This window comes from Triticum aestivum, chromosome 6B (genome assembly GCF_018294505.1).
Source record: "Triticum aestivum cultivar Chinese Spring chromosome 6B, IWGSC CS RefSeq v2.1, whole genome shotgun sequence".
NCBI classification, from domain to species: Eukaryota; Viridiplantae; Streptophyta; class Magnoliopsida; order Poales; family Poaceae; genus Triticum; species Triticum aestivum.
The window spans coordinates 491,669,440-491,695,380 of NC_057810.1; the positions used below are offsets into that span (position 1 = coordinate 491,669,440).

The 25,941-nt window shown below is 43.0% G+C and overlaps 1 long non-coding RNA gene across 9 annotated transcripts; it reads right to left on the bottom strand.

Moving 5' to 3' along the window:
- Window positions 1-19,376: 19,376 nt before the first annotated feature.
- On the bottom strand, window positions 19,377-25,412 carry LOC123137639 (uncharacterized). 9 transcript variants are annotated; one of them, XR_006468438.1, is made up of 9 exons: window positions 25,027-25,412; window positions 24,854-24,909; window positions 24,623-24,764; window positions 24,422-24,490; window positions 23,470-23,642; window positions 21,302-21,819; window positions 20,841-21,060; window positions 20,193-20,332; window positions 19,377-19,740 (listed from the first exon to the last, which is right to left on the bottom strand). It is a non-coding gene; the product is annotated as an uncharacterized lncRNA (long non-coding RNA). The 9 variants fall into 9 exon arrangements; XR_006468433.1 differs by having other exon boundaries at window positions 24,854-24,959; XR_006468440.1 differs by having other exon boundaries at window positions 21,302-21,466; window positions 21,658-21,819; window positions 24,854-25,412.
- Window positions 25,413-25,941: the final 529 nt, after the last annotated feature.

Consider the following 25,941-nt stretch of genomic DNA (forward strand, 5'->3'; position numbering starts at 1 on the left):
ATGAGCGTTGGCCATTTGATCTACAAGACATTTTGCAAAGGTTTTAGACTAAGTTCATGATAATTAAGTTCATCTAATCAAATTATTCAATGAACTCCCACTTAGACAGACATCCCTCTAGTCATCTAAGTGAAACATGATCCGAGTCAACTAGGCCGTGTCCGATCATCACGTGAGACGGACTAGTTAACATCGGTGAACATCTTCATGTTGATCGTATCTTCTATACGACTCATGCTCGACCTTTCGGTCTTCCGTGTTCCGAGGCCATGTCTGTACATGCTAGGCTCGTCAAGTCAACCTAAGTGTATTGCGTGTGTAAATCTGGCTTACACCCGTTGTATTCGAACGTTAGGATCTATCACACCCGATCATCACGTGGTGCTTCGAAACAACGAACCTTCGCAACGGTGCACAGTTAGGGGGAACACTTTTCTTGAAATTATTTCGAGGGATCATCTTATTTAAGCTACCGTCGTTCTAAGCAAATAAGATGTAAAACATGATAAACATCACATGCAATCAAATAGTGACATGATATGGCCAATATCATATTGCTCCTTTGATCTCCATCTTCGGGGCGCCATGATCATCTTAGTCACCGGCATGACACCATGATCTCCATCATCATGATCTCCATCATCGTGTCTTCATGAAGTTGTCACGCCAACGACTACTTCTACTTCTATGGCTAACGTGTTTAGCAATAAAGTAAAGTAATTTACATGGCGTTCTTCAATGACACGCAGGTCATACAAAAAATAAAGACAACTCGTATGGCTCCTGCCGGTTGTCATACTCATCGACATGCAAGTCGTGATTCCTATTACAAGAACATGATCATCTCATACATCACATATATCATTCATCACATCCTTTGGCCATATCACATCACAAAACACTTGCTGCAAAAACAAGTTAGACGTCCTCTAATTGTTGTTGCAAGTTTTTACATGGCTTCTATAGCTGTTCTAGCAAGAACGTTTCTTACCTACGTAAAACCACAACGTGATGTGCCAATTTCTATTTACCCTTCATAAGGACCCTTTTCATCGAATCCGCTCCAACTAAAGTGGGAGAGATAGACACCCGCTAGACACCTTATGTAACTAGTGCATGTCAGTCGGTGGAACCTGTCTCACGTAAGCGTACGTGTAAGGTCAGTCCGGGCCGCTTCATCCCATGATGCCGCCGAAGCAAGATAAGACTAGTAGTGGCAAGAAAATTAACAACATCTACGCCCACAACTGCTTTGTGTTCTACTCGTGCATAGTAACTACGCATAGACCTAGCTCATGATGCCACTGTTGGGGAATGTTGCATAAAATAAAATTTTCCTACGTTCACCATGATCAATCTATGGAGTCATCTAGCAACGAGAGAGGGGAGAGCATCTACATACCCTTGTAGATTGCGTGCGGAATCGTTCAAGAGAACAGGGTTGAGGGAGTCATACTCGTCGTGATCCAAATCACCGGAGATCCTAGCGTCGAACGGACGGCACCTCCGCGTTCAACACACGTACGGTTGGGAAGACGTCTCCTTCTTGATCCAGCAAGGGGGAAGGAGAGGTTGATGAAGATCCAGCAGCACGACGGCATGGTGGTGGATGCAGCTGTGAACACGGCAGGGCTTCGCCAAGCTTCTACGAGAGGGAGAGGTGTAGCAAGGGGAGAGAGAGGCGCCAAGAGCATGGGTGCGGCTGCCCTCCCTCCCCCCCTTTTATATAGGCCCCCTAGGGGGGCGCCGTCCCTAGGAGATGCAATCTCCAAGGGGGCGGCGGCCAGGGGGGAAACTTGCCCCCCAAGCTAGGTGGAGGCGCCCCCACCCGTAGGGTTTCCAACCCTAGGCGCAGGGGGGGCCAAGGGGGGCACACCAGCCCACCAGGGGCTGGTTCCCCTCCCACTTCAGCCCATGGGGCCTTCCGGGATAGGTGGCCCCACCTGGTGGACCCCCGGGACCCTTCCGGTGGTCCCGGTACAATACCGATCACCCCCGAAACTTTCCCGATGGCCGAAACCTGACTTCCTATATGTAATTCTTCACCTCCGGACCATTCCGGAACTCCTCGTGACATCCGGGATCTCATCTGGGACTCCGAACAACTTTCGGGTTACTGCATATTCATATCTCTACAACCCTAGCGTCACCGAACCTTAAGTGTGTAGACCCTACGGGTTCGGGAGACATGCAGACATGACCGAGACTCCTCTCCAGTCAATAACCAACAGCGGGATCTGGATACCCATGTTGGCTCCCACATGCTCCTCGATGATCTCATCAGATGAACCACAATGTCGAGGGTTCAATCAATCCCGTATACAATTCCCTTTGTTAGTCGGTACGTTACTTGCCCGAGACTCGATCGTCGGTATCCCAATACCTTGTTCAGTCTCGTTACCGGCAAGTCACTTTACTCGTACCGTAATGCATGATCCCGTGACCAGACACTTGGTCACACTGAGCTCATTATGATGATGCATTACTGAGTGGGCCCAGAGATACCTCTCTGTCATACGGAGTGACAAATCCCAGTCTTGATTCATGCCAACCCAACAGACACTTTCGGAGATACCCGTAGTGCACCTTTATAGTCACCCAGTTACGTTGTGACATTTGGCACACCCAAAGTACTCCTATGGTATCCGGGAGTTGCACAATCTCATGGTCTAAGGAAATGATAATTGACATTTGGAAAAGCTCTAGCGAAACGAACTACACGATCGTTGTGCTATGCTTAGGATTGGGTCTTGTCCATCACATCATTCTGCTAATGATGTGATACCGTTATCAATGACATCCAATGTCCATAGTCAGGAAACCATGACTATCTGTTGATCAACGAGCTAGTCAACTAGAGGCTCACTAGGGACTTGTTGTGGTCTATGTATCCACACATGTATTACGATTTCCGGTTAATACAATTATAGCATGAACAATAGACAATTATCATGAACAATGAAATATAATAATAACCATTTTATTATTGCCTCTAGGGAATATTTCCAACAAGGTTTGTAACATCCCAAATTTTCAATTGGAATGTTATACATAGGTCATCATATGCATATCATATTTTATTTGCATTTTGGTTTGATCCTAGAAATTCTAAGCAACTCAAGGACCCACGGGGAGAGTTGGGGATTTCATTTATTTTCATATTTGAATTTTCTCAAATTTGAAAGAGGATCATTTTGGTTTAAATGTTTTTCTCTCCAAAAAAATATCCAATATTAAAATAATAAATGTTCACTTTGTCCTAAATATTATTAGAGGACTGTGAAAATTTATTTCAGAATTTTTGGACTCTGTTCGGTATTTCTTTTATTTGTTTTACTCCGTCCGTTAAAAAAACACGCGAACCGACCTTTGCGCCGTGCCTGAGCCGAACTCCTCCCGGTCGGACCCTTTAAAAGGGCGAGCCCGTGGCCCCGCTTAGCCCAGCCGCCGCCCCTCCCAAACTCTAGCCGCCGCGCTACCGACCGCCTCGCGTCGCCACCTCGCACCGCCGCCGTGCCCCACCGCCGACCGCCATTGTCGACCGCCGCCCGCCGCCGCCCCGCCTCACCGGAGTTCGCTGGAAGCCGCCGCCGCCGGTTTTTCGCTCGGTTTTGGTAAAAACCGTTCGTTTTTTAAATAGATCCATTTTTTTATAGATAGGTTCGTTTTTCGTCGGTTTATTTATTTAGCGGATGTTCATCCGTTTGTTTGTTTTAACGAACATCATTCACCATTTAGGCTCAGACAGCGAACGTTTGTTCGTTAATCTGTTCGATCCGTTTTATTTTCCAGGGTTTATCTGCGATTATTTTTTATCGCGATTTCTGCCCTGATCTTCGATCTAGTATATCTGTTTGCTCGTTTATCCAAATTAGATGAAATCAGCGCCTAAATCTTCGCCTCGAAGCCCTCTTTCTGTTTAACCAACTTGAACATGATTTTGGTACTATAAAATTTGACTCTAGTCCAGATTAGTAAATGAATCTTGTTTCGTTCGTATCTTGAGTTTCATTGCTCTGTTTGAGTTGATTCTTTTGCAAATCGAAGCTCTTCAGTTGAACTTTCTGTTTGGATCTTTTTACTTGAGTTTTACCCGTGCATCTATGCTGGAGTGCTTACGTATGCTATTGTTTGTTTGCGATGGAATTCCCGGAGTGTGAAGCGTGCTACTACGAGTCTCTAGGATTTGCAGATCATCAGCAAGGCAAGTAACACTTTGATAATATCTTTATTACCCAGTTTTTATGCATTAGTTACAATCCTCAAACATTGCATGGTTAGGATCTTATTAACATGTGGGTTTGGGAAGTAGACGATGAGGAAGAACCTAATGCCCTTTTATTATCAAACCTTTGGGAGTTACTTCTACGTTATGCTCAGGTTACTATGCTATGCTTGTAGACGTGGATTGGTTGAGTGTATCCATGAAAGATGTGAGAGTTGATAATAAATGGTTAACTTAAGGTGGCTACTTAAATACACATCTGGGTGGATTGGTTGCGGGCACCTGGAGAATCCAGTGTTGTCCTAGGATATCCCAGAGTACCCGTGTGACCATCCTACGGTTCGCCACCCAGGATCAAAGGGATCATAAGATTATTCATGCTAGAAACTTCCGTGTGCAGCCACAAGCTATTATGGGCTCTAGCATAGTTGAGTGGGTTGCATGACCTCTTTCAGTGGTGGGCTAGCAGATGTAGGGGAAAGTAGGTGTAACTGTCCATCCAGAGTAAAGAGTTAATGTTTCTGAAGGATTGTGTCTCGGTCATCCATTTCTCAAACACCATGTAGTGCGAGAAATCTAACGAAGGAGATCGAGTCTTGTGGGGAAAAGTGCGCAAACGTCTGCAGAGTGTACAAACTAATCATGGTTAGCCGTGTCCCTGATTGTGGACATCTTGAGTATCTGGTTCTTGGATTATCATGTTGATTTCATCACTCTAAATTAATTTTGTTGGGTTAATTGATATTGCTTAATTGGGATTGAGTTGGAGGAACCTTCTCAATGTTTAACAACCACCATGATAGTTAAATAAAATTTATTCCTTTGTTGTAGGGAAAAATTGGCTTTATGCAAAACTTTAACTATAGAGCTTTCCACCAGCCATATATGCATGTAGTGATAGCATTTATTCTTATCATTGCTCTTTTGTGTTACATTGCCAGCATATTCCATGTGCTGACCCATTTTGGGCTGCAACATATCATGTTGCAGACTTTTCAGACGACGAGTAAGGTGCGCTAGGTCGTTGTCGTTCACTCAGCTATGCCGTTGGAGTTGATGGACTCACTTTATCTTCCAAGCCTTCCGCTGTTTTCTTTTAGATGGCCTTAAGCCATATTATTGTAATAAGTTCTCTTTTGAGACATTTCAATGTAATAAGTGTGTGATTGAGACTCTGTTATAAATCCTCGAGTACTGTGTGTGTCAGCATTACCGATCCAGGGATGACACTGATGCACAAAGACTAGACTGTTTGAGGTCTGGTCGCTACAATCGTCATCACCACCGATCCTCTCAGTGGGAGGGGGTCAATCTCCATCAACATCTTCACAAGCACCATCTCCTGTCAAACCCTAGTTCATCTCTTGTATCCAATCTTTGCCCCAAAACCTCAGATTGGTGCCTGTGGGTTGCTAGTAGTGTTGATTACTCCTGTTAGTTGATGCTAGTTGGTTTATTTGGTGGAAGATCATATGTTCAGATACTCTATGCATATTAATACCCCTCTGATTATGAACATGAATATAATTTGTGAGTAGTTACGTTTGTTCCTGAGGACATGGGAGAAGTCTTGCTATAAGTAGTCATGTGAATTTGGTATTCGTTCGATATTTTGATGAGATGTATGTTGTCTTTCCTCTAGTGGTGTTATGTGAACATCAACCACATGACACTTCACCATTTTTTGGGCCTAGAGGAAGGCATTGGGAAGTAATAAGTAGATGATGGGTTGCTAGAATGACAGAAGCTTAAACCCTAGTTTATGCGTTGCTTCGTAAGGGGCTGATTTGGATCCATATGTTTCATGTTATGGTTAGGTTTACCTTAATACTTCTTTTGTAGTTGTGAATGCTTGCAATAGGGGTTAATCGTAAGTGGGATGCTTGTCCAAGAAAGGGCAGTACCCAAGCACTGTTCCACCCACATATCAATGTTGGGTAACACAGTAATTTCAAAAAAAATCCTACGCACATGCAATATCATGGTGATGCATAGCAACAAGAGGGGAGAGTGTAGTCCACGTACCCTCGTAGACCGTAAGCGGAAGCGTTTATCAATGCGTTTTATGTAGTCGTACACCTTCATGATCCATCCCGATCAAGTACTGAAACTAAGGCACCTCCGCGTTCAGCACACGTTCATCTCGATGACGTCCTAGCCTTCTTGATCCAGCAAGAGGGGCGAAGTAGTAGATGAGTTCCGGCAGCACGACGGTGTGGTGACGGTGTTGGTGAATAATAATCTCTGCAGGGCTTCCCCTAAGCACTACGAAAACTATGACGGAGGATAAACTAGAGGGGACAGGGTTGCCGGCAGACGGCTTGGTGTTTCTTGATGTGTCTTGGGTGCTAGCCCTACCCCTCTATTTATATGTTGAGCCTTGGGGTCGAAACTTAGAGTAAAAGCCTCCACAAAGTCGGTTTCACCCGAAAGGCAAGAGTCCTCGGAGTCCAGGGCCAGACGCCAGGGTTCCCAGCGTCTGGACCCAGACGCCATGGACCCTGGCGTCTGGCCCCTGGACTCCACAAAAATTCCTTTTGCGCTTTCCAAAAACCTTGTGGGCTTTCCCCATTGGCCCAAATAACGTGTTCTCGTACCCAAACATTTCGGGAAACATCCGGAACCCCTTCCAGTGAATTCCGGAACCCTTCCGAAGACCAAACACTATTATCCCATATATTAAACTTTATCTCCAGACCATTCCGGAGTTCCTAGTCATGTCCGTGTTCTCATCTGGGACCCCGAATAACATTTGGTTACCAACATACATAACTCATATAATACTATATCATCAACGAACGTTAAGCGTGTGGACCCTACGGGTTCGAGAACTATGTAGACATGACCGAGACCCCTCTCTAGTCAATAACCAATAGCGGAACCTGGATGCCCATATTGGCTCCTACATGTTCTACGAAGATCTTTATCGGTCAAACTGCATAACAACATACGTTGTTCCCTTTGTCAACGGTATGTTACTTGCCCGAGATTCGATCGCCGGTATCTCAATACCTAGTTCAATCTCGTTACCGGCAAGTCTCTTTACTTGTTCCATAATACATCATCCCGCAACTAACTCATTAGTTGCATTGCTTGCAAGGTTTATAGTGATGTGCATTGCTGAGAGGGCCCAGCGATACCTCTCCGACAATCGGAGTGACAAATCCTAATCTCGATCTATGCCAACCCAACAAACACCATCGGAGACACCTGTAGAGCACCTTTATAATCACCCAGTTATGTTGTGACGTTTGGTAGCACACAAAGTGTTCCTCCAGTATTCGGGAGTTGCATAATCTCATAGTCATTGGAACATGTATAAGTCATGAAGAAAGCAATAGCAACATTCTAAACGATCAAGTGCTAAGCTAACGGAATGGGTCAAGTCAATCACATAATTCTCTAATGATTTGATCCCGTTAATAAAATGACAACTCATGTCTATGGCTAGGAAACTTAACCATCTTTGATTCAACGAGCTAGTCAAGTAGAGGCATACTAGTGACACTCTGTTTGTCTATGTATTCACACATGTATCAAGTTTCCGGTTAATACAATTCTAGCATGAATAATAAACATTTATCATGAAATAAGGAAATAAATAATAACTTTATTATTGCCTCTAGGGCATATTTCCTTCAGTCTCCCACTTGCACTAGAGTCAATAATCTATTTCACATCACCATGTGATTCAACACCAACAGTTCGCATCACCATGTGATTAACATCCATAGTTCACATCGCCATGTGACCAACACTCAAAGGGTTTACTAGAGTTAGTAATCTTAGTTCACATCGTCATGTGATTAACACCCAAAGAGTACTTAGGTGTGATCATGTTTTGCTTGTGAGAGAAGTATAGTCAATGGGTCTGCTATATTCAGATCTGTAAGTATTTTGCAAATTTCTATGTCTACAATGCTCTGCACGGAGCTACTCTAACTAATTGCTCCCACTTTCAATATGTATCCAGATTGAGACTCATAGTCATCTGGATAAGTGTCAAAACTTGCATCGATGTAACCCTTTACGACGAACCTTTTGTCACCTCCATAATCGAGAAACATATCCGTATTCCACTAAGGATAATTTTGACCAATGCCCAGTGATCTACTCCTAGATCACTATTGTACTCCCTTACCAAACTCAATGCAGGGTATACAATAGGTCTGGTCCATAGCATGGCATACTTTATAGAACCTATGACTGAGGCATAGGGAATGACTTTCATTCTCTTTCTATTTTCTGCCATGGTCGGGATTTGAGTCTTACTCAATTTAACACCTTTGCAACACAGGCAAGAACTCTTTCTTTGACTGTTCCATTTTGAACTACTTCAAAATCTTGTCAAGGTATATATTCATTGAAATCCTTATCAAGCGTCTTGATCTATCTCAATAGATCTTGATGCTCAATATGTAAGTAGCTTTACTGAGGTCTTTCTTTTGAAGAGCTCCTTTTGAACACTCCTTTATGCTTTCCAGAAAATTCTACATCATTTCTGATCAACGTGTAGTGCTCCCACTCACTTTATTGTAAATACAGGCTTCATTGCAAGTCCATATAAAACTATATGCTTTGATCAACTTATCAAAGCGTATATTCCAACTCCGAGATGCTTGCATCAGTCCATAGATGGATCACTGGAGCTTGCACATTTTGTTAGCACCTTTAGGATCGACAAAACCTTCTGGTTGCATCATATACAACTCTTCTTTAAGAAATCCATTAAGGAATGTAGTTTTGACATCCATTTGCCAAATTTCATAAAATGCGGCAATTGCTAACATGATTCGGACAGACTTTTAAGCATCGATACGAGTGAGAAAATCTCATTGTATTCAACACCTTGAACTTGTCGAAAACCTTTTTCGACAATTTGAGCTTTGTAGATAGTAACACAACTATCAGCGTCCGTCTTCCTCTTGAAGATCCATTTATTTCTATGGCTTGCCGATCATCAAGCAAGTCAACCAAAGTCCACACTTTGTTCTCATACATGGATCCCATCTCAAATTTCATAGCCTTAAGCCATTTCGCGGAATCTGGGCTCATCATCACTTTCTCATAGTTCATAGGTCCGTCATGATCAAGTAACATGACCTCCAGAACAGGATTATCGTACCACTCTGGTGCGGACCTTACTCTGGTTGACCTACGAGGTTCGGTAGTAACTTGATCCGAAGTTTCATGACCATCATAATTAACTTCCTCACTAATCGGTGTAGGCATCACTGGAAGTGGTTTCTATGATGAACTACTTTCTAATTCGGGAGAAGCTACAATTACCTTATCAAGTTCTACTTTCCTCCCACTCACTTCTTTCGAGAAAACTCATTCTCTAGAAAGGATCCATTCTTAGCAACGAATGTTTTGCCTTTAGATCTTTGATAGAAGGTGTACCCAACTGTCTCCTTTGGGTATCCTATGAAGACACATTTCTCCGATTTGGGTTTGAGCTTATCAGGATGAAACCTTTTCACATAAGCATCGCAATCCCAAACTTTATGAAATGGCAGCTTAGGTTTCTTGCTAAACCACAGTTCATACAGTGTCATCTCAACGGATTTAGATGGTGCCTTTTTTTAACGTGAATGCAGCTGTCTCTAATGCATAACCCCAAAACGATAGTGGTAAATCGGTAAGAGACATCATAGATCGCACCATATCTAGTAAAGTACGATTGCGACGTTCGGACACACCATTACATTGTGGTGTTCCAGGGGACGTGAGTTGCGAAACTATTTCACATTGTTTCAAATGAAGACCAAACTCGTAACTCAAATATTCGTCTCCACGATCAGATCGTAGAAACTTTATTTTCTTGTTATGATGATTTTCCTCTTCACTCTGAAATTCTTTATACTTTTCAAATGTTTCAGACTTATGTTTCATCAAGTAGATATACCCATATCTGCTCAAATCATTTGTGAAGGTCAGAAAATAGCGATACCCGCCACGAGCCTCAACACTTATCGGATCACATACATCAATATGTATTATTTCCAATAAGTCAGTTGCTCACTCCATTGTTCCGGAGAATGGAGTCTTAGTCATCTTGCCCATAAGGCATGGTTCGCAAGCATCAAGTGATTCCAAAATCCCATCAGCATGGAGTTTCTTCATGCCCTTTACACCGATATGACCTAAACGGCAGTGCCACAAATAAGTTGCACTATCATTATTAACTTTGCATCTTTTGGCTTCAATATTATGAATTTGTGTATCACTATGATCGAGATCCAACAAACCATTTTCATTGGGTGTATGACCATAGAAGGTTTTATTCATGTAAACAGAACAACAATTATTCTCTGACTTAAATGAATAACCATATTGCAATGAACATGATTAAATCATATTCATGCTCAACGCAAACACCAAATAACACTTATTTAGGTTCAACACTAATCCCGAAAGTATAGGGAGTGTGCGATGATGATCATATCAAATGTTGGAACCACTTCCAACACACATCGTCACTTCACCCTTAACTAGTCTATGTTCATTCTGCAACTCCCGTTTCGAGTTACTGCTCTTAGCAACTGAACTAGTATCAAATACCGAGGGGTTATTATGAACACTAGTAGCATACACATTAATAATATGTATATCAAATATACCTTTGTTTACTTTGCCATCCTTCTTACCCGCCAAATGTTTGGGGTAGTTCCACTTCCAATGACCATTCCTTTGCAGTAGAAGCACTCAGTTCCAGGCTTGGGTCTAGCTTTGGGCTTCTTCATTGGAGCAGCAACTTGCTTGCTATTCTTCTTGAAGTTCCCTTTCTTTCCCTTAGCCATTTTACTTGAAACTAGTGGTCTTTTCAACCATCAACACTTGATGCTTTTCTTGATTTCTACCTTTGCTGACTTCAGCATTGCGAAGAGCTCGGGAATTTTTTCGTTATCCCTCGCATATTGTGGTTCATCATGAAGTTCTAGTAACTTGGTGATAGTGACTAGAGAATTCTGTCAATCATTATCTTATCTGGAAGATTACTTCCCACTTGATTCAACCGATTATAGTACCCAAACAATCTGAGCATATACTCACTGGTTGAGCTATTCTCCTCCATCTTGTAGGCAAAGTACTGTCAGAGGTCTCATACCTCTCAACATGGGCATGAGTATGAAGTACCGACTTCAACTCTTGGAACATCTTATATGTTCCATGGCGTTCAAAACATTTTTGAAGTCCTGGTTCTAAACCGTAAAGCATGGTGCACTAAACTATCAAGTAGTCATCATACCGAGCTTTTTCAAAACATTCATAATGTCTGCATCTGCTCCTGCAATAGGTTTGTCACCTAGCGGTGCATCAAGGACATAATTTTTCTGTGCAGCAATGAGGACAATCCTCAGATAATGGACCTAGTATGCATCATTGCTACTATCATCTTTCAACATAGTTTTTCTCTAGGAACATATCAAAAATAAACGGGGAGCAACAACGCGAGCTATTGATCTACAACATAGTTATGCAAATACTGTCAGGACTAAGTTCATGATAATTTAAAGTTCAATTTAATCATATTACTTAAGAACTCTCACTTAGATAGACATCCCTCTAGTCATCTAAGTTATCACATGATCCATATCAACTAAACCATGTCCGATCATCACGTGAGATGGAGTAGTTTTCAATGGTGAACATCACTATGTTGATTATATCTACTATATGATTCATACTCGACCTTTCGGTCTCAGTGTTCTGAGGCCATATCTGCATATGCTAGGCTCCTCAAGTTTAACCCGAGTATTTCTGCGTGTGCAAAACTGGCTTGCACCCGTTGTAGGTGAACGTTGAGCTTATCACACCCGATCATTATGTGGTGTCTCGGCACGACGAACTTTGGCAACGGTGCATACTCAGGGAGAACACTTGTACCTTGAAATTTTAGTAAGGGACCATCTTATAAAGCTACCGTCGAACTAAGCAAAATAAGATGTATAAAAGATAAACATCATATGTAATCATAATACGTGACATGATATGGCCATCATCATCTTGTGCCTTTGATCTCCATCTCCAAAGCATCGTCATGATCTCCATTGTCACCGGCATGACACCATGATCTCCATCATCTTGATCTATATTAATGTGTCGTCACATGGTCGCCTCGCCAACTATTGCTCTTGCCACTATTGCTATCGCATAGCAATAAAGTAAAGCAATTATTTGGCGCTTGCATCTTATGCAATAAACAGACAACCATAAGGCTTCTGCCAGTTGTCGATAACTTCAACAAAACATGATCATCTCATACAACAACTTATATCTCATCACGTCTTGACCATATCACATCACAATATGCCCTGCAAAAACAAGTTAGACGTCCTCTACTTTGTTGTTGCAAGTTTTACGTGGCTGCTACGGGCTGAGCAAGAACCGTTCTTACCTACGCATCAAAACCACAACGATATTTCGTCAAGTTAGTGTTGTTTTAACCTTCAACAAGGACCGGGCGTAGTCACACTCGGTTCAACTAAAGTTGGAGAAACTGACACCCGCCAGCCACCTGTGTGCAAAGCACGTCGGTAGAACCAGTCTCGCGTAAGCGTACGCGTAATGTCGGTCAAGGCCACTTCATCCAACAATACCGCCGAATCAAAGTATGACATGCTGGTAAGCAGTATGACTAGTATCGCCCACAACTCACTTGTGTTCTACTCGTGCATATAACATCTACGCATAAACCTGGCTCGGATGCCACTGTTGGGTAACGCAGTAATTTCAAACAAAAAATCCTACGCACACGCAAGATCATGGTGATGCATAGCAACGAGAGGGGAGAGTGTAGTCCATGTACCCTCGTAGACCGTAAGCGGAAGCGTTTATCAACGCAGTTGATGTAGTCGTACACCTTCACGATCCGTCCCGATCAAGTACCGGAACTACTGCACCTCCGCATTTAGCACACGTTCAGCTCGATGACGTCCTCGCCTTCTTGATCCAGCAAGAGGGGTGAAGTAGTAGATGAGTTTCGGCAGCACGACAATGTGGTGACGGTGTTGGTGAAGAATAATCTCCTCAGGGCTTCGCCTAAGCACTAGGAAAACTATGACGGAGGATAAACTAGAGGGGATAGGGTTGCCGGCACACGGATTGGTGTTTCTTGATGTGTCTTGGGTGCTAGCCCTACCCCTCTATTTATATGTTGAGCCTTGGGGTCGAAACTTGGAGTAAAAGCCTCCATAAGGTCGGTTTCACCCAAAGGCAAGAGTCCTTCTCGGACTCCAGGGTCAGACGCCAGGGTTCCCGGCGTCTGGATCCAAACGCCATGGACCCTGGCGTCTGGCCCCTGGACTCCGCAAAAATTCCTTTTGCTCTTTCCAAAAATCTTGTGGGCTTTCCCCTTTGGCCCAAATAACGTGTTCTCGTACCCCAAACACTTCGGGAAACATCCGGAACCCCTTCCGGTGAATTCCGAAATCCTTCCAGATACCAAACACTATTATCCCATATATTAAACTTTATCTCCAGACCATTTCGGAGGTCCTCGTCATGTACATGATCTCATCCGGGACTCCGACCAACATTTGGTTACCAACATACATAACTCATATAATACTATATCGTCAACGAACGTTAAGCGTTCGGACCCTACGGGTTCGAGAACTATGTAGACATGACCGAGACCCCTCTCTGATCAATAACCAATAGCGGAACCTGGATGCCCATATTGGCTCCTACATGTTCTACAAAGATCTTTATCGGTCGAACCGCATAACAACATACGTTGTTCCCTTTGTCATCGTTATGTTACTTGCCCGAGATTTGATCGTCGGTATCTCAATACCTAGTTCAATCTCGTTACCAGAAAGTCTCTTTACTCGTTCCGTAATACATCATCCCGCAGCTAACTCGTTAGTTGCATTGCTTGCAAGGATTATAGTGATGTGCATTACCGAGAGGGCCCAGAGATACCTCTCCGACAATCGGAGTGACAAATCCTAATATCGATCTATGCCAACCCAACAAACACCATCGGAGACACCTGTAGAGCACCTTTATAATCATCCAGTTACTTTGTGACGTTTGGTAGCACACAAAGTGTTCCTCGGGTATTCGGGAGTTGCATAATCTCATAGTCATAGGAACATGTATAAGTCATGAAGAAAGTAATATCAACATACTAAACGATCAAGTGCTAAGCTAACGGAATGGGTCAAGTCAATCACATCATTCTCTAATGATGTGATCCCGTTAATCAAATGACAACTCATGTCTATGGCTAGGAAACTTAACCATCTTTGATTCAACAAGCTAGTCAAGTAGAGGCATACTAATGACATTCTGTTTGTCTATGTATTCACACATTTATCATGAAATAAGGAGATAAATAATAACTTTATTATTGCCTCTAGGGCATATTTCCTTCAATCAAATTATCAAAGTAACGAACGCGAATCATATGAGCGTGATGAAAATTAGTTTGACGATAATTCCCATGTGTCCTCGAGAGCGTTTTTCTTTATATAAGAGTTTGTCCAAGCTTGTCCTTTGCTACAAAAAGGATTGGGCCACCTTGCTGCACCTTGTTTACTTTTGTTACTTGTCACCCGTTACAAATTACCTTATCACAAAACTATCTGTTACCGATAATTTCAGTGCTTGCAGAGAATACTTTCCCGAAAACCGCTTGTCATTTCCTTCTGCTCCTCGTTGGGTTCGACACTCTTACTTATCGAAAAGACTATGATAGATCCCCTACACTTGTGGGTCATCAGTGATTGGCAGCTTTACGGACCTCCAAAGTAGTTTGCCTGAAGCAAAACCATTGCTATTGAACGAATCAGACCGGGGCAACATGTCCCCGGACACGCCGTCGAACTTCAGAACTGACACACATGCACGACTACGACGGCGGAGGAGGAAACCAGAACTATCAGCCTCCAACCACAAATCCAGCACAAGATGCACCATCTTCCAGCTGTCACTTGCGTAGACAACCGTCTGCGCGTACTCTTGGATGACAAAACCTCCCTGCTCCACCATGACGTCGGAGACAACGTCGCATCAACGGGGACAGAGCAGAAGGAGAGACACATCCGATGAATTCGCCGCCGCCGCCTCGCCGACACCATTCATGAACCCTAACATCGCCGGTCTAAAGGATCGGCAAACACACGATGCCATCAACTTTGAGACGCCGCCATGAAGGGCACCAGCGATGTGAGAGTGAAGTTGAGGCAGATTTATTCGTCCGGGCGCCGCTCCCACCACCCCAACGGCGCACCATGACCTATAAATCCAAACCCTAACTACAGAGCGGAGGAATGGGATCCCCCTCCCTCCCGCCGCCCGAGCAGCAGCCGGAGGGAAAGGGGGCCAGCACCCTCGCTGGTGGAGATCGGCGGAAGGAGATTGCCTCCCTAGTCGCCTGGCTCCTGGCGGCGGCTAGGGTAGAAAAATGAATCGAATATGATGTATGTATCCGACGCGGACGAGAGCTTTTTTTAACATAGTACAGACGCAAGCGCTCATATAAACGCGCATCCACTCACCCCTATGAACGCGCACACACACATCCTACCTCTATGAGCACCAGGACTTGAACCCTGATGGGCTAGGGATACCACTGTCCATCTAACCATTTCAACCACATGATGGTTCACACGGACGAGAGTTTTTTTTTTGCATGGTAATACGTGTCTCATTCATATCATAAAGAACAAAGTAGAAGTCACGTAAAGACCGACATGACAAAACTGAAAAGATAATCCTCTCGTCCCTGGCGGCTGGAACCCTAGCCGCCGCCAGGGGGAGGCCAATCTTCCAACGCCGCTTTTCGGCGGCTCCCCTCCACCGGTGACCTCGGTCGTCGGTGGTGAGGGGGGTTGCCGGATCCACGCGTGTGGATCGTTTTTACTCTCTCGTAGTCTAGGTTTTTAGGTTGTTCATCGTCTTTGCTTCGGCGGCGACGATGACAACGCTGAATAAAGATTCTTTGGATCCTTCCCTGACGAGGCCGTCGGTCCTATGGTTGGGGATGGATTTGGAAACCAGTCTGTTCAAGCAAGGATGGCGTGGCAACGACGGCATCCTCGTGGTGGACCTATGTCCTTGGGCTCCGCCGTTGTGACGGTGTTTGCTCCAGCGTCGGCGCGGAGCTTGGGAGGTAGTCCAGGAGCGGATGCAGATTGTGGTCTGCATCGATGACATCTGGAAGACGGAGCATGTGTTGGGCTCGTGGTTGGTGGATGGCAAATATGGTTTCCTCCTTCGGCGTTTTAGTCGTGGTGGGTTGCCAGATCTGGAGTTCGATGGCGTGTCCGGGGTGTTGCCCCGGTCTGATTCGTTCAACGGTAAGAGTTTCACTTTTGGTGAGCCACCTTGGAGGTCCGTAAAGCTGTATATCAGTGATGGAGCCGCGTCGAGCTCAGGTCATGAGGTGATTCGTCATTCTTTTTTTTGGTGGTTACTGTGGTGATGCCGGAGGCAGGTGACGGGTGTTGCTGTCACGGACGAGAGTTTGAGGAAGTGTGTATTGCATGCTTCCTCGCACGTACGGAAGGAATACGTACGTATTTGTACATGTAACGCAGACCACGGAGGAATTTTGACGTAGTGTTCGCCGCTCGCGTGTGAACAGGTAACAGTTGCGGCGTATTCAGCTAAAAAGAAACCGTTGCGGCATATTGGTCGGTTGCTTTACCAGTTTGTTCTCGTCGGCAGAATCAGCCTTTTGTGATCTTAGCACGTCGCAACGTTGATAAGGATCATTAACTCTGACAGGGATCGTCGGTCAAATCAATAAAGACGTCGGAGTACGTACGTAGAGGTATTGATCAGCGGACGATGGAGAAATGCATGTACTACGATTTAGGATGAACAGTGGAGACGACACGTCCAGATGTCTATGGACAAGCAGCAGACAGGAAGTCGCTAGCATGATCTATGCTAGATATCTCGGGGCCCCCACGCTGTAACGTGCCGCTAACGTGACCGGGTCGATCGGGGTTCGGTAATTCGGCTTTGTACGCGCAGCATGGTGGGTCGGGATCGTTGCTTTTTCGACAAAGGATATTTGGAGTGTTCTGTGGGAATGAGTCATGTAAAAAATTAGGCTGGTCGTGGTCTTCCTGTTTGATTATTTACTGTTTGACTAGTAAAATGCACGTGCGTTGCTACGGACTACATTGCTACTAAATGAACCAATCAAATAATTAAGGTCGTCTTTAAAGTTGAAACTTAATTCTTTCTCATATGTCTGGATGTGTCCGGACATCAAACACGCGTCCAACGGGACTCCTTAAAATTCAATTGTGTGATAGTCAAGACTCTTCTAAATCGAGTCCATATATGATTGAGAAATGTAGTTATCCAGACTATCCATCTTGTTATGTTGAACATGAGGTCCAACACAAAAATCTACCACCATGTTACCTTCACCACGTTGTCCAACAAAAAACCCTATCCCATGGCGCACCCTTTCCTTTTTCTGCAGGATATTTCTCGCTGAAGCCCTCTCCTTTAAAACCAGATGAGGCCCACATCACATTCGTCATAGTGCCATCTCTCCTTCACATTATACTTTCCTACGGACCGCCAACCAACCCGCTCTCTGCTATAATTCGGTTTTAAAGGAGAGGGCTTCATCTGGTTTTAAAGGAGAAGGCTTCAGCGTGAAATGTGATGGCACTATGATAGCAAATTTTCTAGACAACAAAGATAATGCTAGATCAACATGCATTTAATAAAAAAATGAATTACAAATCACCATGAAAAAGTATTTGACGACTTAAAGCAAACAAATACTAATCTTTGTTGTTTTCTTTTCCATTTCAGTAAGAAACAAAATGAGTACATGAGTCATCCCCATGAAATGCATCAACAAAGCAGGCAGGAGCAACAAAAATAAAGCAAACTTCATAGAAATACATGGATGAAAGGGAGTAGCACAAGGTAGACCAGTATATGAAAGAACTTGAATTAAAAAAAGTAGCACCTGTTGTGTGCTTCAAGAATGAATAAATTTCTTCTATGAATGTTGCAGCTCTTATGTACCCCTAATGAGATACAGTATAATTATCCCTATGATTCACCAAACAGATTAAAAATCTTTGGAATTCTTGAACAAGCCCCAACAAACAAATCATCAAAAAATAGACCTACAGCCATATAAAAAGGAGCAGACATTAACTTAAGAGTTCAATATATAGCATATATGAAGAGACAATAATCCTAGACGCATAGACCCTTACGAGAGTTTTAGAAAATCTCCTTCTAACTAATCTTTCTCCCCCTGATTTTCAGTTGGGGTTGGCCCCATCCTTCCCTGATCTTAAATCCTTTTGGTCCACAGTCGATAGTCTGTTGAACACGTAAAAGAACTTCCCGTAGATGTAGCATTACTCTGGAGGAGAAATATGGACTATCTGACTGTTATCACCAACACGTGGTCTCAACACAAAAAACCCCACCACACGACCCACTCTCTTTTTTCTGCCGGACCCTCCTGTTACTACTCGTTTTCCTGCCATAGCGAGATATTTCTTTTTTTGTTGGAACCCTTTCCTATAAAAACATGTCTAACATGTACGTTAGGATCGTCGTGCATGTCATGTGACCTTTTTTATGGTAGATAACTTTTCTTCTTCCTACTATCTCTGCCATTGAAGCCCCCTTCTCCAATAAAAAAATAATACATTTTTAATAGAAGGATAAACATATTGTGCCATAAAGCAAATGCAATCAGTGCATGTCATGTGACCTTGTCGTCTTTTATGGTAGATAACTTTTCTTCTACTCACTATCTCTGCCTTGAAACCCCCCTTCTATACCTACAATTAAAGAAAGGTGATATTTTTGGTCTCGTCCTGCTTTGTTTGATCCCGCTTCAATTGATTTCACGTACGCTATTTGGTCTCGTTACTTGCCAACCGTTTTGGCCCAGCGGAGAAAGCCCACCTTTACTTGCCAACCGTTTTGGTCCAACGGAGAAAGCCCACCTGGTGGCGCACTGAGGCCCAGGTACGGAGAGCTGGCAAAAAGTAAAATTGCCGATGGGAGGGTTCGATCTCATAACCTGCGAACCGGCCACACACAGTTTGTCCAACTGACCCAGCTTGAGAGGATTTTTTTTCTCCCGTTGCAACACACGGGCCTTTTTGCTAGTCTCTAATAAAAAATAATACATTTTTCGTAGCAGGATAAACGTATTGCGCTATGAAGCAAGTGCAATCGATATATGCACACCGATATGTTCTCTGTAGCAAAAATTTACTGGTTTTTTTTGTGCAAAATCTATCATATCTCCACATCTCTACTCAATTTTTTCAGATTCGTCTCGACTAATATTACAACCACCATAGTGGCATCTGGTCCTTCTTGAATCCTTGTCGATAGCTACCGTCTTGTCCTCCTCAAATCCTTGTCGCTAGCAATCTTGCATTGCACGGTCGTAACGGTCGCTGCTAAGAATTGTGACGCACACAGCAGGTCTTGTGGTGGTGTGTCTGATACAACTGCAGAGTGTCCATTTGTGTTTGTGCTTCTGTTAGGCAAGTCTGGTCAGTATGCATGTAAGTGTAGTCAATTCATAGCTGAACTATCATGTATAGCAAAGAACAGTGTAGTTATAAAGATAAGAGGGTTGTAAATGTGCAGGTATGGCCAAAAAAATTATGACATCAATAATTAAACTTTGTTTTTCATGTAATTATATTTCTATACCAAACGTCAATAATATCTCACCGTCCAAGAGTGTCAGCTCCTTACTGACATGTATTAAAATTTAAAAGGGATAGGAGTTTCTTTGCTTCACATAGCCTCTGTAGAAACGTAATGACTAAAATACTAATAAATCTAATGGTTCCAACAAATAGAAATTCAGGGATAGGAGTTTGTACAGCCTGGACGAATGGTGGTACCATCCATATAATTCATCTGAGCAGTACCTAGTGACTTATTTCACAATCAAGTAGTTCTGGAAGCCCCTTAAAGCATAGAAGTAACTCACCATACTCTTCCTACTCCCGGCGAAAATCAATCCTTGTTCCCTCCCCATGGAGCATGGAACACATACATCACCAGTTCATGTTCACTCCTTAAATGGTCATTCAGAAAAGCATGTAGCCTGCTGCACAAATATAGTAAATCCTGTCCAAAGCAACAATCTCTAAGATACAACCATATCTAGTTCAAATGCAATAAAAAATTTATTGCTTGTGTTTCCAAAAACAAATGTTAACATCTCTGGCTATATTACTTTGAATCGAGATATCTGCTATGGAGTTCATGAAATATATTTTGTAGATAATGGCTCATCCAAGTTAAGTACATGTATAGACCTGAACAAAGCAATGTAAATGCCATACTGTAATAATCACAAATCTTCAGCATATCACCTTCATAAAGTATTAGTATAAAACTATAAATACTCTAAAGGAACGTCTTCTACTCAACGATAAGCAACTCAATTTCTATTAATAACTTAACTGGCAATATAACTTGTTCATATGCGATAAAACTTATCATGGAAATTAGCACAAGCTATGTAGTCTGTTGCTTGTGTGCTCTCCTATATAACTACTTGGTAAACGCACAAGCAGCACATTTACCTACTCATCATGTGAAACTCTGCAGGAAGCTTCGCAAATGCACTCACCTTTCTAAAAAGCATAGTAGACACCACGACCCTTTACAGCTACCTGCTCATCATGCAAAAATCTGAAGGAATCTCCCTGACTGCATAGGATTTCTAAAAGCATAGTAGACACCATGGGATTCCCCCTTATTTCCTGGACCATGGTGTCTGTCATGCTCCCATTTAGGGTCATCCTTCTTAGAACCCCCAACCATTGTTTGCATTTCTCTGAACCGGTTATCTGAAATATAACCATGAACACAAAAATTAGTCGGCAATAATGATGGTTCAGTGGAAGTACTTAAGAAGGTTATTGGTAAACTATATGGCCTAGTGATGGTATAAACACGGTAGCTTAAGAAACATGACTGGAGCCACATCACTTGTGTCATGATCCAGCCAATATTCACATTTTTAAATTGTAGATTGAAGCCACTATGAACATACTGAGATACAAAGCATGAAGCTTCTAAATTCCGTACCTATACATCAATACAAAGCATGGGGAGTGCATGAAGCTTTTAAACTTCCGAACCTATACATCAGTGCAAAGCATGGGGAGCAAACATATTCTTGTTTTTCTGTGATCTATGCTTCTGCCCGTTAACTCCTTCATCCTACTTGTTGCTTCCTTGAGCCTCTCGTTTCTATGGAATTTAAGTAGTGAGTTTAATTTTGAACAATCAGTATCTACAGAAAAATATAATAAGGGAAATTTCAGTAGCTTTGGAGCAATTTAAGAACTAATTTAAATACATTGCAAATCTCAACTTTGATATATATGTTAATTTTCTTTGAAGAAATTGTGTACAGCTAGGTTATCATAGAAGGATATCACCTCATGCCGAGCTATGCTCCACATGGACATCAGGCAATCGCAGCACTGGCCACGGTCCTCCAGCCACACAAACCCATGGTACGGGCCTACTCCCATGCCAACCTTGCCAGCGATAGTCCACCAGAGAAATCCTCCCCGTGGTCTGAGCAGGTTCAGATTTACCTTTGGCATTAAAAACAATACACACAATATTAGTATAATGCAAATGCTTTATGCATACGCATAGGCTTCATTTCTGATCCAAATTATGGAATATGAGCACATGTAAAGCCCAGAGAAGTCCAGTATAGTACACTTCATGCGGAATTCAAGTTGTTAAATTAAATAACTACATGCACCAAGATAACAATATGTGTTTTTGTACATTAGTTCAGTTCATAAAATCTAGCAAAGGTGTATGCTCACTCATTTCTCTTTGGTTCCATTCCTCTGTTCTTCTTTGGTGCAAAACATGAACTAATAGCCACATGAATCTTTTTCCGCCTATCATTGGCCCTTTTAAATGTTTTCTTGCCCTTGTTCTTCCACTTATGGTATTACTACAGATGTCTGGGCTTCCTATATTTCCCTTACCTTATGCATCCTACAGCTTAATGGAGTGTGATTCAGTTTTTGGAATGCTCAAACAGAAATATACAGTATCTAGTAAGTTATTTAGTAATTTAAATAAATCATGTAAGTTCACTTTTCTTATTTTCTTAGACTAAAGATGCTTGTGATATGTTACGAGTGGAATCTATAAGAGAAAAAAAGCAGTTGCGTTCTTGAAAAGAACTGATTTCATGCGCTCGAACGTTTCTTCGGGACTCAACTCCAAACCAAGGAAAGGCTCGAATCAGTTATTAGAACATGGCTCTGCTGTTGTTAACTACCTATGAACTCACAAATCTAGAAGGCCATTCACCATATGTAATGAGTACAATGCCTTATTGATTGGTGACGAACAAGTACAAAAAACAGTAAGGGTGTGTTTGGTTTGTGCCCCAATTTGCCCTATCAAATTTTTGGCATGAGCAAAGTGAGGGCATGACCAAAAAATGGCAAGTTGTTATTGTTTGGTTTACAACCACTGAACCTTCCAAAATGTTGGCAGATATTACATTTGGTTTGACAACTTGAATTGATTTGTGTTTTTAGTTATAATGTTGAGCCGATAACAAATAAACAAAAAACTTTATTTTTGTAATATGGACACTTAATTAACTGTAGCATGCAGAAAGAAATGAAATGGGTCATTCACAAAAAAAATGAAAAGAAAGTTGGACATAAGAGTACAGATTTTATTTTTAGAAAAGAACACGTACAGGTACAACTTTTGTGCTCAGCGAAACTTGCGGCTGCCTTTACGAAAACAAAGACAATTTCATTCGCAAAAAAAGGAAAAAGAGACAAACAACCGTAATTTTGTAGTACAATTTCTTATCCGGCTATTGGACTATGCTAAACAGAATTAGTTGCGCGATCTAAGTGATCACAACGACCCAAAGAAATACTCAGTCGATTAATCCGCCGCACCGATTGTTCGAACTATACGAGATTAAAAAAACTAACACGAGAACCTCGTATCAGCCGGCGAGGGACGTGCTCGCCAATTTTTTGGCGACCAATTTTGGCGCCCTCGATGCGCCCACGAGTTGGCAGAAGTAACACTGAGCCTTCGGGGCGAGCCAATATTTTGGCGATGGTCCAAACAGGGTCCAAATCGCAGGGCCGTGCCAAAAAATTGATAGGGTCGGCGTTGGTGCTAATCCAAACGGCCCCTAAGCCTCATGTGGATAGAAAAGGATGACAGGCTTGCTACCGAGAATATACCAATTACAGAAAAAGAATGTCAGGCTTGCTTCTAGTTCTTGAGTTTTTGGTCAGAGATCAGCTCATCAACCAAGATTCTTAAATGCAGCCTCAGTAACCTCATTTCAGTTCCTTCTTTGTCAACTATTTCTCAATGCAGGCTCAATGCAGGCTCTAATACATGTCTTCAGTTCCTGCATACACACTGGACGGATTTAATTCAGATGAAGATAAGGAAAAACAGGTGCACCCTTCCTATGCACATGGCATATCCATTAGAGAATTAGTGGCAGTGGTTGACCTAAAGAGTTTGGAATTACATTACACAAAAAGAGAACAGGGAAATGTGTAGACATCATATCATACAGCTAGAATGCTAAACGTTGCTCCTAACTGAACTGAACAAAGATGGCAGCCAAATCTGAACTTGAACTCAACTAAATGGCAACTTGAGCTAATATAATTGGTCCAAAAAGATCATTTTAAAACTGTATTGGAGATAACCATGGAAATAATTTTTAGAACATAAAAAAGAAAAACAACATTTAGCTTCTTGTAACCGTACAAGTGGCAGGAATATACAAACATAATTATCTTTGGGTGCCCAAAACAACTTCACTTCAATTACTCACTATACAATTTGGTTTTGTAAAATGGTAGATCGGAAGTTTCTTTCTGGTTGATACAATAACTATGCATGAGGTGCTAGCTCCAGTAAAGTAGTATATGTTAGTTCTACCAGATTGCAATAATATCGGATAAGCCTCCAAATAGGTGCATGTTGACAAGAAAATATGACTGGTATACTAAGTATTCACTATAACATGCATGCTTTCTTAATGGTAATATTTGTTGATTTCCATATTCTGCAAATACGAACGATTGATGCTTTCCCACCACGAATACATTTTTTACTACCCCACACTAAAGTATTGGAGTACTATGCAACCCCACACTAACAATAGCACCGTACCTACAGAGTCTCTCGAGGTCTTTCTTTAACTCAAGAGCGTACTTCAGCCCTAACATATCGAACCTGAACCTGAAAACAATGATTGTCGGTTTAATAGATAGTGCATATGCACAACCAAGTGATAGTTTAACTGGACATCAAAATCCTGTTGTCCACAGGCGTGATGTAAACCCTGTCGGGCATGAAGATCATGGCACACACCATTCTAAGAAAACTAAGAAATTGTATTTGTCGTCGATGTGGTGGTGAGAACACAAAACAGCAGGGGCACACCAAGTAGACGTGCACAACAGCAGCAACCAGCAACATCCACACACGCACATTAGCAAGCAAGCATTGAGATCTGCCAAGGCCGTATGGGCAAGATAAGCGATACATGCTTGACCATACGTGCACGGGAGTAGGGAATATGTCGAGGACGCGGCGGCGTACCTGTCTTTGGCCGCAAGTGGAGGCGGAGGCTGGTAGCGGCTCTCTAGGAATAAGACCTTCTTTCGCCACAATGCCATCACCGCACGGCGGCGGGTGAGAACCCTAGCTAGATGAGGGGCAGAAATTGGGAGGGGCGTGGCCAGGGAAGGAACAAGATGGAGGCGATCTCGTACCTCGGCGGCGGCGGAGGCGATGGAGGGGATCGAGGGGAGCGGCCACCATGTAGAAAGACAGCGGTGTTCCTCCTCGATTTAAAGTACCTGAGCTCCTCCTCGATGCAGGGCACGCCCATGTGCCCCTCCTCGCTACCCACAACGCATCATCACCCTGCCTTGCCCCGGGGTTCCGCGGCAGTGGCGTCAGCCCACAAGTCGGAGGCCTCGGATCTCGGCAGAGGTGGCAGATGGGAACGGAGAGGAACTAGATGGCGGCGAGGTCACAGGTGGAAGGGATGGAGCGGCGGCGGTGCCGAACGAGTCGTGCATGCGAGTGGTTCTCGCTCGAGCGGCGGGGGCGAGGGATGGAGCAGCGAGCCATTGATGGTTATTTTTCGTATGGTTTTTTTCCGCCCTATTTCTCTGGTGCGAGAGGACTGTTGTTGGATCGACGGATGTGGAGGGATCGCTGCGGTTTTTCTTGGTCGACATGTGTAAATGCGATGCGGAAGGGAGGACGAAAATAAACCAGGGGAGGTGGGACAAAAATTAACCGACGGGGACTACCAACTGAGACATTAGAAGTAGAGATTATTTTGAAGGCTCGAACATTTCTAATACTTTAGGGAAGAAAAAACAAATACTAGAGGACAACGTAGCATGAGGAGTACTTGTATATAGCAACTCGATTTGGATTTTCCCGCCCAGAATACAATGAAAGCCATTCCTTAGCAAATCTTTTTATATGAGTACACATTAACATATGTGACTCCAATTTTTTGGTAATTTTTAACTTTTTGCAATTACTAAATTATTTTGTGCATAGAGGGTGCGTTGGACCCAGGTGCACCATGGTATTTCTCTATGCATATGGTACTAGTGCATTATATAACCTCCATAGTGCATAGCATCATATGTTAGTATCTTCGGTAG